The sequence below is a fragment of the Vicugna pacos genome, unplaced genomic scaffold (genome assembly GCF_048564905.1).
Source record: "Vicugna pacos unplaced genomic scaffold, VicPac4 scaffold_103, whole genome shotgun sequence".
Lineage (NCBI taxonomy): Eukaryota > Metazoa > Chordata > Mammalia > Artiodactyla > Camelidae > Vicugna > Vicugna pacos.
Window position 1 is genome coordinate 3,893,568 of NW_027328783.1, and position 23,822 is coordinate 3,917,389.

The window sequence follows — 23,822 nt, forward strand, 5'->3', positions numbered from 1 at the left end:
AGTCTGTGTGTCATCTGCACCCCACATCCCCACTGCTCATCTGCGTCAGGCCACGTTCTATCTAGAAACATTTCCGGTGGGACACTTGGACAAGAACTAATTACAGCAGTAATGAAACTGGTCCCATGAACGTAGGCTCTGCACAACAAGGATGTTTGACGGGAGGCCTCAGCCGCGGCCTGCAGGGTCTGTTCACGTTTTCTGCCTGGCTTCCCTGCAGATGTTGTGCAGAAAATGAAGCCTGCAGTTAAAGTCATAGAAGGCCTAAGAAATCCAGAAAAATGGAGTGAGATTCATCTCCTTGGGAATATTTTTGAAAACCATCCACTAATAAGAAGAAATTTAAGAGGTTCGTTTCAGAGCAGATGATGTCCAACTGCAGGTGGGTCAGTTTTGTCATTGTTGCTCGCTAGTTGGCTTTCTGCTGCTTCTAACACGCCGCTTTTAAGAGAAGTGGCCTGAGTCGGCCCTCAGAGCAGAAAGGTGAGCTGGGCCTGGAGACAGCCAAGCTCCTCTGCTGTGTAGTGACCCGCTGAGAAGGAAGGGTTGGCCCAGGGCTTCCTCTGACTCTCTCCCTCAGTTATAAACTCTATGAAGGGAAAATGGAACAAAAATCTTAATTCAATATGGTATTGTCAAAGTATAAAAATAATTGTCTTTGGAGGGGATGGTATAGTTCAAGGGGTAGAGTACATGCTGGATTCAATTTGCGGAACCTCAATGTAAAAAAATAATAAGAAAAAATCTTTAAAAAAAGAAAAATAATGAAGAAGAAAAGAGATCTCAAACAACCCCAGTTTAAAAAGAAAAAAAATTCCTTTAAAATTAGTAGTCAGCTAGGTCTTTTGCTAGATTAGGAGTTTGGGATTAACAGGTACACACTACTATGTATAAAATAAATAACCAACTCTCAGGTCCTTAATAAATTATTTCAACCTGAATCCTTTTTCTTTTTTCCCCTAAGCAACCCATGGAAGCCTCTGAAATTCTCATCTTATAAAAGAATTCATTTAAAGGTGGTTTGAAAGTTACTGGTTAAAACAGTTATTTGTGGTTCCATGAATATAGGTCTAGTAAGAAAGACAGACAGTAAACCAGTAAGCAAATAAATATATGATGTACTACCAGGTACTAATAATTGCCACAAAGAAACATAAAGCATTTTAGGAGGGAAAATGTTTGAATAGGAAATATGTGCATGCTATTCTAAATAATCTGGTCAGATAAGTCCTCTCTGAGGGTAAATAATTTGAACAAAGTCCTGAATAAAGCAAAAGAATAAGCCACGTATGTAACAGACAAGAAAGGCCTCCCAGGCCGGAAGAAGTGTAAGTACTAGACTTGGAGTTAGAAACGCAGCTGTCCTGGTGGGGACCATCGGGGCGGTGAAGATGGGCTGGAGCAGAACGGTGAGAGCTGAGGCTGCAGAGATCGGTGAGGGCCCGGATCACAAAGGGCCTTGGTAGGGACTCTGGATATCCTTCTGAATACAATGGAAAATCACAAAAGTATTTTGCAATGCGGAACAACTTGATCTGATTAATACTTTAATAAGACCGTTGTGGGTAACGTATGGGGAATAAGCAATGGAAGCAGGGCAAGGTAAGCTGATGGGAAGCCAGTGGGAAGAGTACTGCTGACCTGGAGAGAGACACCGAGGTTGGACTGGGATGATGGCGGGAGACGGGCAGAAAGGGGGACACGAATTAACAGTAACGGTCACAGGCCTTAATGCTCGAGTTGGACACAGACACAGAGTGGTACAGGGTGATGGGTATGTGATATTTGGGGATGAGCCACAGTTTTTGTGCAGAGACCTGACAGGAGAATAAAGTGGGGATGTTGACGTCGGTAAGAAAGGTTGGTGGGTTTTGAATTCCCCCTAGAGTCGCGTCTGTTTCTCTGTACATGACGTCAGCCGAGCAGGGATGGGTGTTCCTACTTCTGCAGAGAATTGCGTGTCCTCCTCATCGACTAATTCGAGAGGCCGACCTGCCCATCCAATTGCAACATCTTGAATCTGCTTCTTTCTATCCAGGAGGAGATTTCCAACTAAGATGCTAATCAAAAATTCCCGTGTCCAGAGTTAGAGATGTGTGCCTTTGGGAGGATCTCAGAGATGCCTCCACAGAGGCTCGGTGTGCTCTCTCTCCCTCAGAGAACACAGTTCCCTTCAGCCCACTGGGTCTCAGCAGAGAAGATTTCACACATAGCCCCTCTCAGGCCCTGGGGACCAACCTCCCGCTTGGCCGAGCTCTGAAAATGAGCACGAGTTCCGGGCAAAGGGCCTTCTCCAGGGGGCCATCTGGCAGATTACATGAGGACAGTGTACAAAAGGGTGGGAGGGTTGATGGTATAAATGCATTTTAATTTTTGCTCTGAAACTGATTCTGTCCTTCTGTTTTGTTAAGCAAGTGTTCTTAGGCCAGACATGATTCTCCTTTTTTCTTTATATTTGATCATCCAAGAGGTTTAGATAGGGGATTTGTTTTAGGGTAAGAATCTTTAAAAAAAAAACCTTGCAAATAGCGTCTTGTTAGGCATTTTGACAAGTGAATTCTCCAGGCAGTATTGAACCCCCTTGTTCCTCCAGGGGGTCTCCAAAGGTATACATGTTCCAAATCTGACCCAAAACCAATGAGACTTTTCTTTTTTTTAAGAACTTCACCATGGGCAAAAGATGTCACTAAAGAAGGTGAGAAAAGAGCAGGTCCCCATAATCCAGAGTCCCTCCCAAAGAGCCCACAGAAGTAAAGAGGAGATGAACGAGAGAAACGTTTTATTTATACACACGCAGGAGCCAACCAGAAAAGTACCTACCATGTTAAATGGTGAAAGTTAAAGGCTTTTTTATCAACCTAACTTAATAGGGAAAAGGGAAAGGAGAGAATTGGCTTCCATGACAGGTTTTCTTCTGCATCTTTTGAATCTCAGTTATCTTCAGCTTAAAGAGGTTTTGTATTAACCGTGGGTTCCATCTGACTTTCCATTCCTCGAACTTTGTTCTTCTTTTTCAAGATTCACTCATGTATTCTGACCCCCTGGATTTTCCACGTGAATTTTAGATTGATTGTCAATTCCTGCAAAATACCACCTGGGATTTGGGTAGGCATTCTTTGAATCCTTAGATCTATTCATGGACCTTTGTCATCTTAGTAGAATGAAGCCTTCTGCTCCATGAATATGGGATTATTCTCTTTGAATTTAGGTCTTAATTTCTCTCAACAGACTCTCTCATCTATTGTAGTCTTCAGTGTCCAAGTCGGGTACTTCTTGCTCACCTGTATTGGATGCTGATTCAGAAGAGACACGACCTCCTGGAGAACCTCTGCTTCCACTGAGCTGAAATGGAACTGAGTCCTGAGAAGGCTTTAAATTCTTTTAAAAATAGGATTAATGTACTTTAATTACTCCATAGATGAGTAATGAATGGGTCACATTAGCATAGGATTTTAATCCTTTTAGAATTAGTAGAGTAATAGAGACACAGTACAAAAAATTGAAATATTGCCTAAAAAAGAAGTGATTTGTAATTCCCACCCACAGCGGTGTCTGTCATGAATGATTTGGTGCTTATGTCTCAGTCTCTGTGTCTCTCAGTATGTCTCTCTCCATCTCTGTCTCTCACACACTCACAATCAGATCAATTTCCATCTATATTGATTTCACACACATGTGGTCGTGCAGATGGGACCCTGGATGCAGAGAGTGGGTCTGCATACTTCCACCCTGAGGCCTCCCTTGACATTGGGTTGAGACCAGGCACCCACTTTTCCAACTGAACAGCATTCATTCATCCACATGAACCAGAACGAATGGACCCCATCCCCTCTCCATCAATATTATTGTTGCTTTAATTCCGACTGTTTCAACCAGTGCTGTGATGAACACCCTTGAAAAGGCATCTTTGAATAGGTGTGTAAGGATTTTAGTGGGATGAACTGTAAGTATCAGATCTTCTGAGGAAGAGATGCATCTGTCGCCCTTTGATGCGTCCTGCACCCTGTTCTCCTGAAGAGGAGCGTCCCTTCACTCTTCCCTCCAGGGGATCTGCTGGAGCCTCTGCCTGCTTACATTGTCACCAGGGCTGGTTGTCACCTGACTAAAGAACCGCCAGTGTGATGGTGACCAATGCTGTCTCTGCAGTGTTTCCGTCTGCCTCTGTTCTCACCTGAGAGGTCAAGCATCTCTAACACACACTGGCCACCTGCATTGCCTCTCATTGGAACTGCCCATGTCTGTTCTGTTTCTGTTTAGAACACTGAGTTTCAAAAGGATTTTGGACTACAGGAATGGGAAAAATTTCTCCAACCTTGGGTTATGAGGAATGCATTTTCCAGGTTGTGGTTTGCCTTTCAAGCAATTTTTCTGGGCTTTTACTAATTTTTTTGATTCGTTTGGTTTTGTTTTTGCCACAGGAAGAGCTAAGCATCTCCCTTGTGTCTTCTGGCTGTGGTGTCACAGGGGGAACAGCAGTGTCTACCCTGAGATTATGCACAGAGTTACCAAAAGGGCTTCATTTTGTGCATCACATCTTTAATCCCCCTGCATATCCCCTGAAAATAATAAAAATGCTGTTTCAAGTGAAAACAAACAAAAATCCTCAGCCCCAGGTGAAAACATGTGGGCAGGAAGGAAAAAATCCTTTTTTAAAATTTCATTGGCAGGGAACAACCAGTAGAGGTAAAGACACGCAAAGAGAAAGAGGACTTGGGGTTGTCAGGGGCTGGGTGAGGAGGGAGGGGAGTGCATGCTCTGGATCCAAGGTTTCACTTTGAGGAAAGAAATAGTGTGAAACTAGATGGTAGTGATGGTCGCACAACATTGTGAATGCCCCTAATGCTCCTGAATTGCACAATTTAAAAGGGGAAAAGTCTACATTTTATTACATGAAACTCTAAAAAGAAAAATAAAGGATGTCATAAATGATGTGAAACAAGCAAAGGAAACTAAAGAAAATGAAACAAAAACATCTCCAGTGGAAGGGACGTCAAGTTTGTGGGGGGACTGACGGTGGAATTTTGGAGAACATTTTGGAGAAGAAGGTGTGGGTGGGTGCAGAGGGGGCTCTACCCCAGGTGGTGGTGATGCCTGAACTGTTTCTCCGTTGCCCAGCAGTCCAGCTGCAGACGCAGGTTCAGGAGGAGCTGCAGGAGCGGCAGGAGGGAGCTCGAGGTCTCCTGCTGGATCCAGTTCGTCCCATTTTTGGTCTCTGACATCTTCCCCTGCCCCTGCCTCCTCTGTAACTATTGGAAGTGGAGAGAGTTTTAAGTCTTGTGGAAGATCTCATGCTGTGAGAGAGGAAAAATTTACGCACCTGCCTCCCTTTCCATGTGCCTCTACAAGGACAGAAATCTTCCCAGAGCTTTCCAGACAGCTCCCACCCAGAAAGTGCCCACAGGATGTATTCTGTGACTGAATATTTCCAGACAGGTGTTCTGAGGCCATTCTTTTTTCTGGTCCCAACAGTAGCCTCTAGGGACACCTCCCTGTGTGGCCCAGCCTTCGCCCCACCCTCACCTACACACATACACCAGCCCTGCTTTTCTGACCTTTGGTCTCTGCTTCGGGGGCTCCTGGTCCTCCACCTGACTTGCAGCGAGGTGGGCACGGTGCTCCAGGTCAGACCAGGGTGTGCTGAGCTACCCGTCAGCCCCGGGTAGGTCCCTGGGAGAGCCCTGGGTGATGTCTGGGTCGGAGGCCTGCCCCACTGATTTGTGGGCCATGGTGGTGGGGACCCCTCCATATCCAGACCCACCAGGAGTCTGCGCTGGCCCTCAGAAGAGTGACACACCAGTCCTTCACTTGGGGAGGGGGCGTTGGTGTTCTTATTCATCAGCTTCTTTTCAACATGTGGTATCTGGCTCTGCAATGATAGTGACCAGCAGCTGACCCAGCATGGAAGTCTCAGAGTCCTTCCCGGCCAGGAACACTCCTGATTCTGTAGACTCTACCCTCTGCTGCTAGATCAGACCGGAACCTTGTTCAGCTCAGACATCCGGGAGGGAAAATGCATACCCAGAGAGCATGGGCTCCACCTCGGGCGGCAGGACCCTTCCCCGGCTCTCCACATCCCAGCCAGCCAGCTTTGTCCTGGGCTGTCTACGTGACCGGGCCCCCAGGCCTCTGTCCTGCTCTTTCTTGAGGCAGATACCCATCCCCAACATGACTGCTCCACCTCCACCAGGCAGGATGGGGCCGTGTGGCTACCTGGATGGGATCTGAGTGGTGGCCCAGCCTGGGGGGGCCTGCCCTGGGCCTCCCTGTGTTACCTTTGGGTCTCTCTGGCCAAAAGGCCAGAGGCGCCTTGGGTGAGACCTGACCCAGTGCCGGCAGCGTTGGTAGAGACCCTCGCTGCGGGCTTTCCGGGGCCTGTGGCCTCAGGATAATGGGATGCAGCAGACCATGCCTCTGTCTCCAACCAGGTGAGCTGAGTAGGGACTTCTCTACAGAGCGGGTGCCTGGTGACTTCGGTTCCAAGTTCTGTTGGGCTCTATTGCCAGGGAAGTGAGGTCACTTCCTGGGGTCCACTTCTCCAAGCTTCCTCCTGACACAAAGCTCCTCAAGGGCCTTTCTGGGCTTCCAATCTCTCATTTCTCACTCCATGCCATGTCCACACACAGTGACACCAACTCAGCCCCCCCCCATAGCCCTGGGGAGTCCTGGATGCAACCAGTGCCGCAGCTCTGAAGACACAGCTGGGTTCAGACCTGGCTCCCCCTACTCAGCAGTGTTATCATCCTGGACAAGCCACGTGCCTCTCAGGGTCTCCCCAATCCCCCATCAGCACAGTGGGGATCATTCTGGCCCCTGCTTCCTAGAGAAGCCATCCTGTCTCTAGACCTAGAAACACCTATTGCATCTGTCACCCCCACGGGCTGGCATCACAGGGAGATCGTGCACAGACTCAGCAAAGGAAGGACCCCACAGAGGGCTGGCGGAGTGCAAAGCACACCCCACACAGGCCGGGGTCTGCCCTGGGGTCTGGAGAAAGTCACTTTCCTTGCTGCTTGCTTCCCCGCTCCCAGTCGTGAGACTGAAATTAAATACAACTCTGACATCGTCCGCTCTGGCATACAACCTCCTAGGTCATTCTGTCATGTTGACATACAGGCCCAGTGTCCCATCACGGCCTCTGTGGTGGGCGGCCCCACAATGGCTTCCTATTTTTTGCCTTCTGTTCCCACACCCTTGTGGGATCCCCACACCCTCCCCTGGAGGGTGGATCGACTTTGGGACCAGGTTCTGACACATAGACTGACTTGTGAAAATGTATGTGAGTTCCACTCATTACCAGCTCCAGTGTTCCTTCTCTCTGTCTCTGTCTCTCAGTGCCTCTCTGAGTTGTCTCTCTCTCTGTTTCTCTGTCTCCCCCTGCTTCTCTGTGTTTCAGTCTGTCTGTCTCTTTTCCTGTATGTATGTGTGTATATATCTATGTGTATATGTGTGTATTTATGTGTGTGTATTGTACGGGTCCAGGGCAGGTCACTTCTGAAAATCCCTTGACGACATATTGATTATTTTGAATTCATGTTACTGAAGAAACATTATCTTTGAAAATTGTTCAAGCACTTTGGTGGGATCTTCTCTAAGGCTCAGCACTGCTAGGGAAGGGATGCACCTGTGGCACTTTGATGCATCCTACACCTTGTTCTGCCGGAGAGGAGCGTCCATTTGCTCTTCCTTCCAGGGTACCTCCTGGGGCCTCTGCCTGCTCACGTTGTCACCAGGGCTGGTTGTCACCGGGCTAAAGACCTGCCAGGGTGATGGTGGCCAATGCTGTCTCTGCAGTCTGTCTGTCTGCCTGTGTCCTCACCTGAGAGGTCAAGCATCTCCAGTACAAACTGGCCACCTGCACTGCCTCTCGTTGGAACTGACTCTGTGTGTTTTGTTTCTTTTCAGAACACTGGGCTTCAAGAGCTTTTTGGACCACAGGGATGTGAAGCTTTTTTCCGATCTTGGGTCATGAGGAAAGGTTTTTCCAGGCTGTGGTTTGTCTTTCCAGCTGTCTTTCTTGGCCTTTGTTTTCTGCTTTTGTTTGGATTTATTTTGCCACAAGAAGAGCTAAGCATCTCCCTTCTGGCTCTGGTTTCACAGTTAGAACAGCAGTGCCTACCCCGAGATTATACACAGAGTTACTAAAAGGGCTTCATTTGGTACGTCTCATCTTTAATCCGTCTGGACTTTCCTCTCAAAATACAAAAATGCTAATTCATGTGAAAACAAAAAAAATAATAATTCACCCGTCCCTACTTAAGATATGTGGGCAGACAAACCAAAAAAAAGCCACCTTTTATACGATTTCACTGATAGGGAACCTCCAGGATACGTAAAGACATAGAGAGAGAAAGGGGATTAGGGCTTGTCATGGGCTAGGGGAGGTAGGACGTGGGGTGCTCTTTGTATACAAGCTTTTACTTTGAGGAAGGAAATAGTCTGAAACAAGTGGTGCTGGTCTCACAGCACTGTGAATGCAATTAATGCTCCTTAAAATTGCACAATTTAAAATGGGAAAAGGCTAAACTTTATTCTTATATACTTAAAACAAAAATAGAATATAGTATAATAGAAAAGAAAAAATCTGACTCCATAGAAGATCTGTCCTTTTGGCTTTAACCCTTTGCCCTCTTTTCTAGGCTTAGTTTTACTAGCTCTGCACCTTTTGTAAAACAATGTTGCCTTTAGCCTTAAATATACAGAAGAGCCTACTTTCAAGGCTTTGATTTTTTAAGGATATTAACACTTTTGCACTTATATAAAGACAACAGGTTGTAGAATAGAAAACTACTTTTGTTTTGTTAGGGGATTTACAGAGGCACTATGACCTGGTCTACGTAAACAGCTGTAAACCAAGATAATGGCGGACTAATATCTTGGAGAACCATCTTCCCCATGTCAACTTCAGGCTCCTTTTCTACTAAAAAAGGGGAGGGGCTGTGGTTGGTTGTTGCAAACTTGTTGGTGTAGGAATTCTTTGTTCTTGGAATCCTTTGCAGCTGTCCACGTGGGTCAGATCATGGTGTTCCTGCAAAACCTGCAACAAAACAAACTTTTTCTATTCTGCAACTTGTTATCTTTATAGGAGTGCAAAGTGTTAATATCCTTAAAGCTCAGACTTTTGAGAATAGGCTCTCCTGTTTATTTCAGACTAAAGGCAACACTGTTTTACAAAAAGTGCAGAGCTTGCAAGTCTAAGCCTAGATAACACGGCAGAGGGTTAAAGGAAAAGGAACAGATCCAATATGGAGTCAGATTTGTTCTTCTCTATTACAGTGACTTTTGGTGAGAGCTAAGTGGATGATTCCTGGGTGGGTCCTCCACTGTCCCAGGCTGGATTTCAGGCAGGATCCCTGCCAGATTCACCATGATTTTGGACCTAATCTACCACAGAGAAACTGAAAATTATTGGATTAAAATTACCTTTCAAAATCCCTTCAATTGCCTGTAAACTATACCACAGCAGGGGATGTCTCATTGGCCAGTCAACTGCCAGTCTCCCCTGATGCAAGGGACAAGCGTTGCGGCGAGATCCATGGTGGCCTGGCCAGTGCACCTTCCTACTTTGCTCTAAAGCTTTGGCTTCCTCACTTTGACACTTTAAAAGCTCCCTTCCCTCTTCCCTCTGGCCTGGTGTGAATGAACAAGTTCCCTGCACCCACCTGTGCTGAGTCCATACCATGCACAAAGCCCCATGCACACAGCCCACCATCTGATGTCTAACCCTGGGATTAAGTGCATACTCTGAACTCCCCCACCCCAAAGGTCCGCGTGCCCAGTGCCTCCGCCCTAGGAGTCCAGATCACCATCAGGACCATCAACCACCGAAAGCCCAAGGCCAGTGGCTGGCAGTCTGGGATCAACCTGACCCATCAGGTCAGTTCAGGCACAGGCTGCGGGGATCAGGGTGCCAAGGCAGGAATTGGAACCACCTTCATCCCAGCCTGCCTCACCCTGTAGCCTCAGACATTAACTCTGAAGGTGCACACTAGGCTCGATCCCCCACTGGTGGCAGTAGTCATCATTACTGGAGCACGGATTTCCCCACCCCAACCACAGGGTGAAGGGTGAGTGAGTGAGCTCAGGGTAGGGGTGCACTCAGATTTAAGGGGATCCCATGGTGTGGGGGTACAGGTTGAGAGGTGTGGGGCCCGATCAGAGTGGAAATGACCTGGCTGAGAGGTGAGGGGGATAATTTCAGGATGTTGGGTGTCCTGTGCTGAGGCATGAGGGGTAAGCTTGTGGGTGTAGGGGCCATAGGTTAGGACCTAGCAGGATGGAGTGTCAGGGCAGGGACCATGGTGTGAGGAGAAGGAGCCCTGTCTTCAAGGTCTGGTGGGAGACTGGGCCTGGCCAGTGGTGGGAGGGTAGTAACAGGGAGGGGAAGTTGAGCAGGGAAAGTGGGGCTGGGTGGGTGAGGCCTGGCCTAGGGCAGTCGTGGTTCTAGTTCAATGCCAGGACCCAGTCGGTGGCTGGGTGAAGGCTCTGGGGATGGAGACCCGGCGGGACAAGCAGGAGGGGCCCCACCTGGCTCCTCCCGGCCCCAGCGGCCAGGGCCGGTAAAGCAGGAGACCCACCCGAGCAGTTTGCGCTGCGGGCGGGAGGAGGAGGGGCGCGCACGCGCAGACGGACAGACGCGCGGACGCCGGAACCCACCCAGAACGCGTGGAAGCTGGCGGCAGCCGGTTGCTCCTGGACCAGCTCCTGGAAGAGGAACACGGCCTGGGGCCTGGGCCGCCGCTTGCCCGCGGCTCGGCTGCCGCTGCCGGACAGTTAAGAGGGCGCTGGTGGGGGCGCGCTGCTCGGGGAGCCGGCGGGTGACGCCTGGGCTGTGCAGCTGAGGAGGCGCCCAGGGAGGGGTGCGGAGGTGAGGTCCCGGCCGCGCGTCCCGTTAGGACCCTGAGGCGGGTCCCAGCCGCCGCTGTGGTTCGTGGTAACCCCGGTATTAGTAGTTCCTGAACACCGTGTTTTTGCCGCCGCTTATACACGGGTTTAGGAGAGCAGGTACAGCCCCGGGAGTTGGGAGGGCGCCGGACGGTTCCAGAGCATCTCCGACTGGCCCTCAGACGATGGCCTGCTCCTTGCAGGTGGGTGCGGTGCGGTCGCGGGGCCTCGGATGGAATGGGAACTGCCCCATGAGAGCCCATGGATTTGCTCCCATCTTACCTGCGGCCTGACCTTGGGGGCGGCCTCTAAAGACCCAGGTTAGTGGGACTCAGGTTACAGGTCAGTCTGCTCCTGGGAGATGGGCTCGGTGCGATGAGTGTGCTGGGATGGCTGCAGCAGCAGCGGGAAATTGTTGCAACCCCCGCGCTCTCACAGGGCAGCCCCAATCCCGCCATCGCAGCTGCCGCCTTTCCCTGACAGCACAGCACCCGCCCTCCAGGAGCAGGCTGACCTATAACCTGAGTTCCACGAACCTGAGGCAGCAGAGGCCAAGCTCAGGCCATGCGCTGGGGAGTTTGAAGCAAATCCAAGGGCTCCCATGGGCAGACCCCATAACCCGCCACTGCCTTCAACCACACCGTGCCCTCCTCCCGAGAGCAGGCTGACCTGCGGACCGTGCCTGGAGCAGCAGAGGCCGAGCCCTGGACAGGCCATGGGGGAGATGGGGGCAAGTCTACCAGCTTGCCAGGTCGCTGCCCATCTCCCTGCCGCTGCCCCAGGTTCGTGGATCAGTTGTTTTCAAGTCAGTGGTTTCCTGAGATGCAGGCGTGGTGCAGTCAGGTGGCGGGGGCTGCAGGGAGGGGTGCTGCCCCAAGGGGAGCAGGTGGACTTGCTCCCATCTCCCCTAGGGCCAGACCTGGGGACGGCCTCTACTGCCCCAGGTTTGCAGGACGCATGTCATGTCAGCCTGTCCCTGGGAGGAAAGCTCAGTGTACTCGGGGCAGCCTCAGTGGCTGACAAGGATTTTAGAAGTGGGCTCTAGCCCAGCATAACTAACTCTCCTTTCTTCTCCTGCTTCCTCAGTTGGTGGCTGTATCAGCTTTTTCATTATAGGTTATTGCTAGATAATGAACATAGGTTTCTGTGCTATATAGAAGAAACTTAATTTAAAATCTCTTTTTATATATAGTGGCTGACATTTGTAAATCTCGAACTCCCAAATTTATCCCTTCCTATCCCCTTTCCCTGGTAACCTTGATTGTTTACTAAGTCTGCAAGTCTGTTTCTGTTCTGTAGATGAGTTCACAGTGTCTTTTTCTCTCTTTTTTTACATTGCACATATGAGTGGTATCATTTGGTATTTTTCTGTTTCTGGCTGCTTTCACTTAGAATGACGATCTCTAGCTCCATCCATGTTGCTGCAAATGGTTTTATTTTGTCCTATTCATGGTAGAGTAGTATTCCAGTGTATAAATATGCCACAACTTCTTTATCCAGTCATCTGTTGCTACATTTAGCTTTCCTCCATGTCTCGGCTCTTGTATACAGTGGTGCTGTGAATACTGGTGTGCAGGTATCTTTTCACATTGGAGTTCTTTCCAGTTATATACCCAGATGTGGGATTGCTGGGTCATAGGGTAAGTCTACTTTTAGTTTTTTCAGGGATTTCCATGCTTTCCATAATGACTACACCAAACTAGATTCCCACCAGCAGTGTAAGAGGGTACCCTTCACTCTACAGCCTCTCTAGCATTTATCATTCATGAACTTTTGAGCGATGGCCATTCTGAATGATGGGAGCTGATACTTCATTATAGTTTTGATTTGAATTTCTCAGTTTATTAGTGATATCGAGCATTCTTTCATGTGCCTATTGGCCATTTGTGTCTTCATTGGAGAAATGCTTGTTTAGGTCTTCTGCCTATTTTAAGATTGAGTTGTTTGTTTTTTTGTTATTAAGTTGTATGAGCTGTTATATATATTCTGAAAATTAAGCCTCTGTTAGTCGTATCATTTGCAAATATTTTCTCCCATTCGTAGGTTGTTGTTTCCTTTTGTTTTACTTATGGTTGTCTTTGCTGTGAAGAAATTTATGAGTTTAATTATGTCCCTTTTGTTTATTTTTTCTCTTATTTCCATTGCCTGGGTAGATTACCCTAGGAGAATGTTGCTAAGATTTATGTCAGATGATGTTTTGCCTATGTTTTCTTTTAGGAGATTTATCATGTCTTGTCCATCTGCATCTTAAGCCTGTACTCAACATCTGTGCTTCAGTTTTGAATTTTGAGCTTCTTAGAGAAAACCTACTCTTAGCTCATACGTCAGATTCAACATGTCTAAAGCTGATTTCATAATCTTTTTTCTTGCAGCGTCTCCACTTATTCAGTGGGATAATCATTCTTTCGGTCTTGAATACACAAAGGCTTGGAGTGGTCTTTGATTTATCTTTCTCTCACCACCCTCCACATTTTGTCAGCTTCGTGAACTGTATGTTTTTGGTTTCAAGTGTCTATTCTGATTGCTGATACTCTGATGAAGAGCTTTCATCCCTGATACATGAATTTTTCCTTCTGCTGAATTCTTGGATATTCTCTCCCCCCCTTTCAGTCAACCTACAGTTTTGGTGCTCCCACATCTACAGTCAAGTCAAAGACTTAACACAACCAGATCTCAGCCAGGGAGTCTCGACCCTTCATCATTTTGGACTTACCTTATTTGTTCCAATCATTATGTAACTTAGCCTCCTAGGGTAACCTGTGCCTTATTAAAAACCAGGAGTCACCAGCCTTTTCCTATCCAGTCCTCAGTTAAAACAGCTTAGAATTGCCCTGAGAACTAGTTGGAGCCCCATCCCCTTCATAGAGTCTTCCCTATTTATTCCAAATACTTCTAGCTCCTCTTTGTATTCCTGTACTGTTTATGATCAGTAGTCTGTAATCTTGGATTTGAGTACTGACTTGGTACCATTCCTGGGTGGTTTCCAATGTGTCTCCTCACTTAGCTGGTAACTGGAGAAGACTCACTTGTTCAGCCTCCTTTATACCCCTCACCCTGCTTAGCATCGGGCAATAACAGGCATCCAGGCAGTGCTTACCTTCTTTATTTATTCGCAGTGGTGGTGGTGTGGATTATAGCTAATAACTATTAATTCAGTGTTGCAATTAAAAAAGAAAGCCAAGAAAATCCATAAAACTTTATCTCCATGTTCAGTTTAGTGCTTTACCTCAATAGTTTTCTTAAGACTGTGTTTACATTCACATAGTGTTCAGTGCTTGTACAGTTCCCTGAAGCAAGCAGGTGAGATGTCATTATGTTTGACTTTCATGTTACATTTCATATTGGATATATTTGTGCAATGACAAAACCTTCTTTTATAAGTAAACAGCCGGAAGCCCAGAGAGACTAAGAGCCTAACCCAGGGTCACCTGGTTAGTGTTTGGCACAGGCCAGGACCGCAGTTCACATCTTCCAGCTGATCCTCTTCCAGTGCCTTTTCATTCCACTGCTGGGAAATGTAGCCCCATCAGCCAAACGGCCAAGTCACATTGCTGCCCCTTTACCTGCCAGTGATGGCAGTGCTTCAAAAAGTGGCAAAGGAAAGGTCAGAAATAGGAGTGATAAAAGACATGGAAGTGCTGGAAATGGATCCTCAACCTCCTCCTCCCTACTTGAGCGCCACACAAGTGTCCCACTCTGACAGTGCTGTTCATTGTTTATAACATAGCCTTAAAATCAGACTGATCTTTTATAGGACATGCTTTTATCCTGGTCCCTTTCCTACTAGTAGTCACCGTCATGGGCAGAAAGTGCCTGGCTGTGCTCTGTTTGTCACGTAGGTGGGAGGGAAAGTGGGAGAGGGAGTTGGTTGAACTGAAGCCGAGCTTTTTACAGCTCTGTTGTTCTAGGACCAGAGCAGTTCCACTCTTGCTTTCATCACCTCTCCACCTCCGAGTCCCAGCCACCCATTCCTGCCTGCTTCCCCACATGCCACATCCTGGGGGAGGACAGAGTGTTGGGCAATGCCCCCTCCGCCCTCTGCCCTGGGAGGTGCAGGAGTCTGCATTAACTTTTGAGCTGTTTTGGTAATTGGGCTTTTCCAGCTTTTCTAGACATCTCCTTTCCAGCTCTGAGAAATTGGAGATGTAACTTAACCATACATGGACTATACTAATATATTCAGTGACATTAGTGTCATGTTGTCTGTAATTGTGTTCTGTGACTGGATAGGAGGTTTTTTATCTCACAGGATGCTTCACATCTAATTCTAAAGTCCTAGAGGCTTGCAGGTGTAATCCAAGTTCTTACATGTCTGTAAGGTAGACATGAACATTATTTGATAATATGACCATATGTTCCTAGATTACGGTTAGTCCACCGGCTCTGTATCTAATGAAAGTTTAAATACCAAACGCTTGAAGAAAATTTGCGGGCCATGTCTTTTTGCCTGTAAGTAGTTGCAAAAACTGAAATCACAACTCTAACACAAGCCACAGTGTTTCCCAGTAGAGAAAGCCCTCTAATTTTACAACCTCTAAGTAATGCAGTGGTTCTTTGAGTGAGATGAGGGATGCCAGAGTATTTTTTGGGACACTAGTGTGGCATGACAAGTATTCTGGGACTGGTTACAGTTGAATCTCTACTTCCTATATCCTGGACTGATTACAGAGGCAATGTTAGTGCGGTAACTATCTTGTGAATGCAAGTGTAGCTAGGAAGACAACAGAGAAAATAGAAGGGATATAAAGAAATGGAGGGACTTCATAGCAGTACAAATGGTGACTTTGACACCACCAGCTGCTGATGTGAACTTGGCAAGAATTTGTGAGAAGTGGTGGGTGTCATTGCAAGCAGGAGAGTCCTGCAGCTTTTGGGGTGAACAGGCAAAGGGGAGAGCAGATATGGTGGCTATCCAGGGGCTACTTTTGTCCTGAATGTGAAAATGTCCAGTCCCCTGTTCAATTTTGCAGCCACAACTTCACATGACTCAGGGCGTTATTTCCACCAGAATACCATAAAAATATAAACAACCTCTGTTTCCCAAAGTGTTTGTTCTCGATCTGAGATGACTGTCCTGTGCTGGTAGGTAAGTGGGCGATGGGGCCTATTACATCATCCCCTTTCACTAGAAGTCTACCTCGCTGCTTTTCAACCTACTCCTAGAGGTGCTGTCATTCTGTTACACCTAGGCCTGTAAGACCGTATTGCCTGAATCCTCACGTGAAGAGGGATGGTTATGTGCAGTTTTAAAAAATTGCTTGGGTCATGTGGTCCTTTGTTCCTTCCATTGGAAATCACTATTCCAGAGCAAATAGTATGCCTCCATAGAAAGTATATTGTTTGTAAGTTGTCTTCAGAGGTTTTGCAGTTGGTTTAAATATTTGCTTGGTGATGGCATCTTGATTGATTGAAGGAGGCAACCCTCACTAGGGGCATTGTGTGCTTTCTGTCTGAGAGTTCCTTTCCTGGCAGCAGAGTGTTCGTAGGCAGAGTTAGAAAGTTACCTGGTCTGAGAAGCCGAATTTGCCCGCAGCTGGGAATTGGCAGAAGAGTCTGTTATGGAAGGAAAGCTTTAGGATTATCTGGTAGCAGAGTTCTGGGATCCAAACCCTGGGAAACCTCAGCTTTTGTAGAGTATGTTCTGTAACAATAGGCTATAGGATAATTTTTACACTTGTTATAGGATGTAGAGTTGGGGAAAGGCTTAAAAGTGAAAGAACCTTAAAAGAGAATCTCCGAATATTTTAAAGAAGACAGTTCTCAGAATGAGAGCTTTTCTGGAAAAGACTAGCTCTTCACTTCACAGGGGAAGCAGGGAGCAGGTGTAACTGCACTTACGGTAACTTAAAAGGTAAACCTTACCCTCCCACTTAGCTGTTTCCTGGTGTAGGTTCATCTCCCACATCTGTAGTTTTAGACCTGATGTGTCATTTTCTGGTACTCCATTCTGCTTCTTAGTGAGAGACTGACCCAAAGTCACATAGCAATTGAAAAATTGCGCAAAGGTCTTTATTGTTAAAAATGTGGACCTGTGGCAGGGTGCTGCATTTGCAAGTGACTTTCAGTACAGAGACCACTGAAAAGAATGCAGTGTTATTTCTTATTTTATTCCTTTAAGCCTTTGAATAGAAGGTTTTCTTTGCAGAGTGTCTGGAGTACATCAGAACAAGCAGGAACTAAAATAGCTTTAAGAAAGCTCCAGTATAGACGTTGCTTATAGTGTGGTATCTATCTTATGTTAATTCTTTAAAGCAGGAAGTTGTAACTCTCAATTTCTTAAGCAAATATAAACATTCTTGACTCTTATTGACGTTCTTTGTTGGGTGAAGCTGCTTTTGCTTCCATTCTGAGCATTGAAAGGCCTTCTATGATACTTCTACCACTCCTCAGTATTTTATTTTCCCTCTGTTGTGAACTTGTTTTTAAACTTGAAGCATATATAAATATCACTAACTTGCTACATATGTAGATATTCTGTGTTACATACCCAGAAAGTTTGTGTACATCACACGTATCTACATAATTCCCCCCTTTCCAACTGTGTTCCTGATGAAAGGATGGTGGGAAATGGCATTATGGGGATATGTCTTACAGTACACAGTGTTTCCCCTGTTCCCTCTACCATATCTGGATGTTCTTTCATCTTTCAGCTTCTAGACTTACTAGCTCTTTTTCTTAAGCCAGGTGTATCTCATCCCCCTGCGCACACACACATGTGTACACACACACACACACATTCTACTGTAGGGAGTAGTGTGCACCATCCAATTCTCCCACTCCAGCTCTGGACCCACCCACTGGAGGCAGTGTCTTGCACGAATTAATTTGTAAGTTGCTTTTTAAAACTCGAGTGGTCAGGAAATAGGACTGATATCCACACCTAGTAGGCAGGCCCTCAAGGACAACTTCTATGGTTAATGCCAGGTTATCTTAATGTTTGAGTACCTGGGTTTCATGTCTTCCTGTGCCACCTGTGTGACCCATGATTCCCACATTTCTGTCTCCTGCTAGAATTTTTCTCTCCAACTCTGGACTCTTACAATCTTCTGCTGATTTGACATCTTCACTTGAAACTCTGATATCTTAAAAGCAACATGTGTAAAAACTGAGCTCTTTGTTCTCCTACACCCCAAACTGGTTCTTCCTGCAACCTCCCCCATTCAGTTAGTGGAAACTTAATCCATCCAGCTGCTTGGGTCAAAAAACTTGGAGTTATTCTGACTTTCACTGACATACCACATGAATTCTGTCAATAGATCTGGTTTAACACTGCCTTTAAAACATATCCAGAACCCAGCCACTTCTCACCATGGTTCCTGCCTCCACTGCTGCTTCCCTACCCTGAGCCACTGTCCTCTCCTCCTGCACAGCCCTTCTCAGAGGCTTCCCTCCTTTCATCTCTGACCCGTTTCGACTATTCTCACCTGGCAGTCAAGTGAGCCTCGAAAACCTAAGTTAGATTGTGTCGTCCTTCTGCAGTGCCTCCCCATTTCACTCTGGGTAAAAGCCACAGTCCTTACAACGTCCTCCAAGGCCATACAGGATCTGCACTGACCCTTCTCCGCAGCTCCAGCCGTGCCCCCATTCTGGAACATGCGAAGTGCACGCTGGCCTCGGTGATGGTTATTCCGTCCACCTGGGACTTCTCACCTCCAAGTCTTAGTTCTAACCTCAGTCCTCAGTGTGGCCTGCTCTGGTATTTAATACAACATCACCCTCATCCCATACCCTAAACTCTCCTTACCTTGCCCTTTTTTGATTTTTCCATGGTTCCTCTTTCCTAACATGCCACCTCCTCTGCTGCTCTGTTGTGTGAATTGTCATCTCCACCCCCATCCCAGCTAGACTCCAACAAAGCTCCGTGAGGACAGGATTTTGTATTGTTTATTTATCTATTCCAACTGCCTAGACTAGTCCTGGGTACATAGTAGGCAATCAAAAATTATTTGCTGAATAAATTAAAAGACTATTTTAAAAATGAATCATCCTTTCAGGAATGGGTGAGGATAGGAAGCTGCATCAAGGACAATGGTGCAGTAAATAATGATATTTGCCTGTTGTTCTTTGTGTGATTTATATATGTGTTTTAGTCTTAATTTTGTATCCCAGTTTCTTAATTTAATATCTGTATTAAGGTGTAATTTACAGGCCATAAAATTCACACATTATAATTGTACAAGTCAGCCATTTTAGCTATTTCTAGATTTGTGCAACTTTTTCCTCACAAAGTCCCTTGTGTCCGTCCATATGCAGTTTGCCCCCCCTCAGTGGCACCCTGATTTTATTTCTTTTTTTTTTTTTGGCAATCACATCTCAAACGGATAATTTACACAGCAGTACTAATATAGCTTTGCACTTTTAGAAATGACACACTTAAATATGAAATTAGCGGTCATTGCTGAATGTAGGTAGCAGTATCAGACATTGGTGAGAAGAATGGACCTGAGTGTCAGACTGGCTGCAGTCTTACCCAGCTCCACCATTTACCAAGTTACCCAAATTATCTTCTGCCTCAAGCTCTTTATCTGTTATATGGGGGTAATAATAGCAGCTTACAGAGTTGTTGTGAGGATTAAGCAAACAGGGAAACAAAATTTAGTATAGTGGCCTGCTTATGTTATTACCTAAGAAATAGCCTTGCAGGTAGAGGGCAAAATTCAAATCAGTTTCTAAAGTACATGTAAAATATAATCCAGTTCCTGCCTGGTTTGTAAACACTTATGCCTACTGAAGAATTTAAAAGCAGGCTAATTTCCAACAGAAAAGATCATTTCTCAGCATTTCTTTCAAAGAGAGCTGCAAAGTCACTTTTACTAACTAAATGTTCCATGCCCAACTCTGACAGAAATTTGACAACAGGGACGTAATTATCTACATTTTTGTTAAAATGATGCTGACCATCAGGAAGTGTTCTCAATTATATTTTAGCCTTTATGTTGAGAAATACTGTGAGACTTCTTCTAAATTAATGGGTGGGGGCATTCATTGTAGCTCTTGTAGCCTGATAAGCCTGCACTAAATTATCTTTTTTAAACTTTTAATTAAAGTAATAAATTAATTTTTTGCTGGGGGGTGGTAATTAGGTTTTTATTTATTTATTTTATTTTTAGAAGAATTACTGGAGATTGAACCCAGGCCCTTGTGCATGCTAAGAACATGATCTTTCACTTGAGCTATACCCTCCCCCCTAAATTATCTTTAATAAGGTCTTTTTCTCTGTTTTGTTACTTTATGTACAGAAGCACAAAGCAGGGTCATCAGAAGCCTCTCAATCACAAAGATGATAGTAGTGAAAAACATTGCGCAGTGACAGTGAATCCTTGGCATATGAAGAAAGATTGTAAAGTCCTGAATGAATTAAGAAGGTATTGTTACCTTAACATACATGTAAGCATGGCTCTCTTACCTTTATTTTTCACTTTATAATGAAAATAATCCCCACCTGTCAAGGTTGCTTTGTTTGATAGAGGGAATATCTAAACCCTTTTCTGCAAGTTTTTTAAATAAGTAAGAGCAGTTAATTTATCAGAAGTGTGAATGGTGTAATCTGGTCTGTGTAGTATGGTAGCCACCAGCCACATGTGGCTATTGTGAATTGAGATGTTCTATAAGTGGAAAATACATAATAGATTTTCAAGACTTTGTACAACAAAAATAATGTAAAATATTATTAATAAGTTTTAAAAGTGTCAATCACACTTTTGAAATGATAGTATATTGGATATTTTGGGATAAATGTAATTATTACTGGAATTAATTTCACTTGTTCCTTTTTATTTTCTAAATGGGATTACTGGAAAATTGTGACTTGCACTATGTTTCTGTTGACAGTGCTGGCTTCTAACTTATTGCAAATAATATGAAAAGAAAACTTTGATTAAAAATTTTGTAATTGAGTAGTTGATTTGCATCATATTAGTTTCAGGTGTACAAAACAGAGGCTCAACATTTTTATAGATTATATTCCATTTAAAGTCACCATAAAATAATGGCTATATTTCCCTGTGCTGTATGATACAGCCCTGTAACCTATCCATTTTATACTTAGTACTGTTTACCTCTCAATCCCCTAACCCCTTCCTGCCTCCCCTCTTCTCCTTCTCCCCATTGGTAACCACCAGTCTGTTCTGTGTACCTGTGAGTCTATTTCTGTTTTATTATAGTCATTAATTTGTTTTATTTTTTAGATATACATATAAGTTAATACATAGAATATTTGTTTTTCTTTCTCTGACTTATTTCACTTAGCATAATACCCTGTAGGTCCATCCATGTTATTGCAAATGTCATTATTTTATTTTTTAGTGGCTGAACAGTATTCCATTTGTGTGTGTGTTCATGTGTATATATGCGTGTGTATATATATGCATACATGTATATATACATATATATATATATATATATATATATATATATATATATATATATATATATAATATACCACAACTTCTTTATCCAGTCATCTGTCAGTGAACATTTGGGTTGTTTCAGTGTCTTGGCTATTTTAAATTGTGCTGCTGTGAACATTGGGGTGCATGTGTCTTTTTGAATTAAATTTTTCTCCAAACATATATCCATGAATGGGATTGCTGGATCACACGGAAGTCTATTTTCATTTTTTTATGGAACCTCTTTTCTGTCCTCCATAGAGGCTGCACCAATTTACATTCCCACCAACCGAGTAGGAGGGTTCCTTTTTCTCTTAAAAGGTAAAAAATTCTCTACATTTACCTACTTTCCTTTCAGTTTAGGACACAGTTTGGCAAAAGCAAGATAGAATTTAATAGGAGTAAATACAGTATTTATTTTGAATGTCCATGCATTATGGATAGATATGTTATTGATGAGTTGGTTCCCTATTTTTGTAGGTGCAGATGTTTTTATAGCTTCACAGACATTTCAGTCTTGCAGAGAGAAAAATTTCTTTGTATTTTGCTGAACTTGTCCGGGTGTCTTTATCGGATTTGGTCCAGGCCTGCAGAGGTGAATACACATCCAAACCTGAACCATTTGAATGTCTGCAAGATATTAAGAGTCTAGAATATCAGATCTGGATTGTAACTCTGGTAAATGACATCAGTGACTGGACTCAAGAAAACTCCATTTGAGGGCAAAACCTTTCATAAGCCAAAAAGGCTTTGAAACTGTGGCAAAGCCAGAGACTTTTGTGCACCACTTATGGCCACAAACCCATGAGGACAACCACAGGCCTTCTGGAGTGCCAAGGAAATTCCATGTGAGGAGTCCAGCACTCACAGGAATCCAACAAGTCCCTGTCTGCCAGAGCACCTTCATTGCTACTGTGCTGTTTTGAGTAAATGTTTTTTCATCAGGTTCAAATTGGTTTGTTGTTATTTTTTTGCATAAAAAAACAAATTCTTGTTCCCTGGTGTAAGTAAAAGCCTAACACTTTCTGATTTCTTTTGACAGAGAAAATATGAGCCTGTGGATCTAACCTCATCTGTGATGGTCTGCAGCTGGGAGCAACCAGATCAGTGTCAGTCCCCTTGCAGCCATTGGCTGGGAGCCTGCATGTTCCTTGGAATGGTATTTGAAACATGTCACACTAGCCGTGCCTTTGCTGTGGGCTGGGAGGCGAGTCAGTCAGAATCTGCATTATGGAATGTAAGTTTCAGATCCACAGCTAGGAGATCTTTTTTAATAGCCAGAGAATATAGTCATAAATATATCTATTAATGTATTTATGCAAGAACCTTTTTAGAGATTTTTTTATTATAAAAAGTTACCCCCAAAATTGAAAGTGAAAGAACAGTGGAATTAAAAACCATCTGTACCTTAATTATATATAAAGGATCATAAAATCCTTCTAAACTTTTTTTTGTTCAAATGAAGATATTTTTCCCTTCCAAAAAGGAAAATTATTATTTCACATTTTTTTGTTTTCTCCTTTTATTATATATTCCATATCAATAAATATAAATTTTTTAAATCCCTTTTAATGGCTGTTTAACAATATATTGAACAGATATGTAAATAGTTCTAGGTTTCAGAAATTTAAAAAATTGTCATTACAATACCACTGCAAAGAATATTTTGGTGTTTCTATTTTTAGTTACTAATTTGGACTAAAAATTAACAAGTTTGCTTTTCTTTATCTAAAACATTGGTTATTTTATGAAGGAACTGTAAGGAATTTAAAAAACTTTTCAGTAATTTCAACAAAGAAATTATCTTTAAGGCAAAAATGTATGATGTACTGCAAATCTATTTTTATTATATCTTCACTTTTACCAGTGTGACATATGTGTGTGTTTGCACAAGTGCTTTAACTACCAGCAACGTAGGAAAAATCTGTATACTAAAAATGTGAAAATATTTTCCTGGTTTGTGTTTTCATTCTCCCAATATAGGTTTTGGATGACAAGCTTGTATTTGCAAAAGCACACCCCCTGTGGGAGGTGTTCTGTACATACGCTGAGATACTGCACATAATATTGCCTCTGAAGCCCAATGATTTGAAAACCCGGTCCTCAGCCTTTAATAACTTCCGCTGTTTGATGAAAGTCCTCCAAGTGGATGAAAGTATCAACAACCGGAACAAGAGTTTTTCATTGCCCTATTTGAGAAGAGCTCCATGAAAGACTTTTATATTCAGGATAGAGATACATTCTTCAATCCAACCACCAGAAACCGCATTGTAAGTCTAAACCGAGTTTAGCTGCTGTCTTGGGGGTGATTTAGAACCTGCTGTTGAATTATCAGTGATTTGGTTTGGTTGGTTTGATTTGGTTTTTAAAAGCTGCCCATAAAAAGGAAAAAAGAGAAAGAAAAGAAATATGCCTACAGATTCCTGTTAGGATAGTAAACAGTGGCTGGTTAGTTACCTTGTATAAGCCACAAGCTCTCTTAGAACATTTTTAGGTTTACTTCATCCTTTCTCAGATCAAGTATCAAGTAAGGGACAGTGTTAAAAAAAATTC

The 23,822-nt window shown here is 44.3% G+C and overlaps 2 long non-coding RNA genes across 2 annotated transcripts; one reads left to right on the forward strand and one right to left on the reverse strand.

Annotated features, from left to right (window-relative positions):
- Positions 1-4,983: 4,983 nt before the first annotated feature.
- Positions 4,984-6,453, reverse strand: LOC140694756 (uncharacterized). The gene is made up of 3 exons (XR_012070377.1): positions 6,273-6,453; positions 5,759-5,866; positions 4,984-5,246 (listed from the first exon to the last, which is right to left on the reverse strand). It is a non-coding gene; the product is annotated as an uncharacterized lncRNA (long non-coding RNA).
- Positions 6,454-10,608: 4,155 nt separating this feature from the next.
- LOC140694737 (uncharacterized) lies at positions 10,609-23,283 on the forward strand. Its single transcript, XR_012070352.1, has 5 exons — positions 10,609-10,864; positions 20,121-20,268; positions 21,531-21,590; positions 22,312-22,506; positions 23,253-23,283. It is a non-coding gene; the product is annotated as an uncharacterized lncRNA (long non-coding RNA).
- Positions 23,284-23,822: the final 539 nt, after the last annotated feature.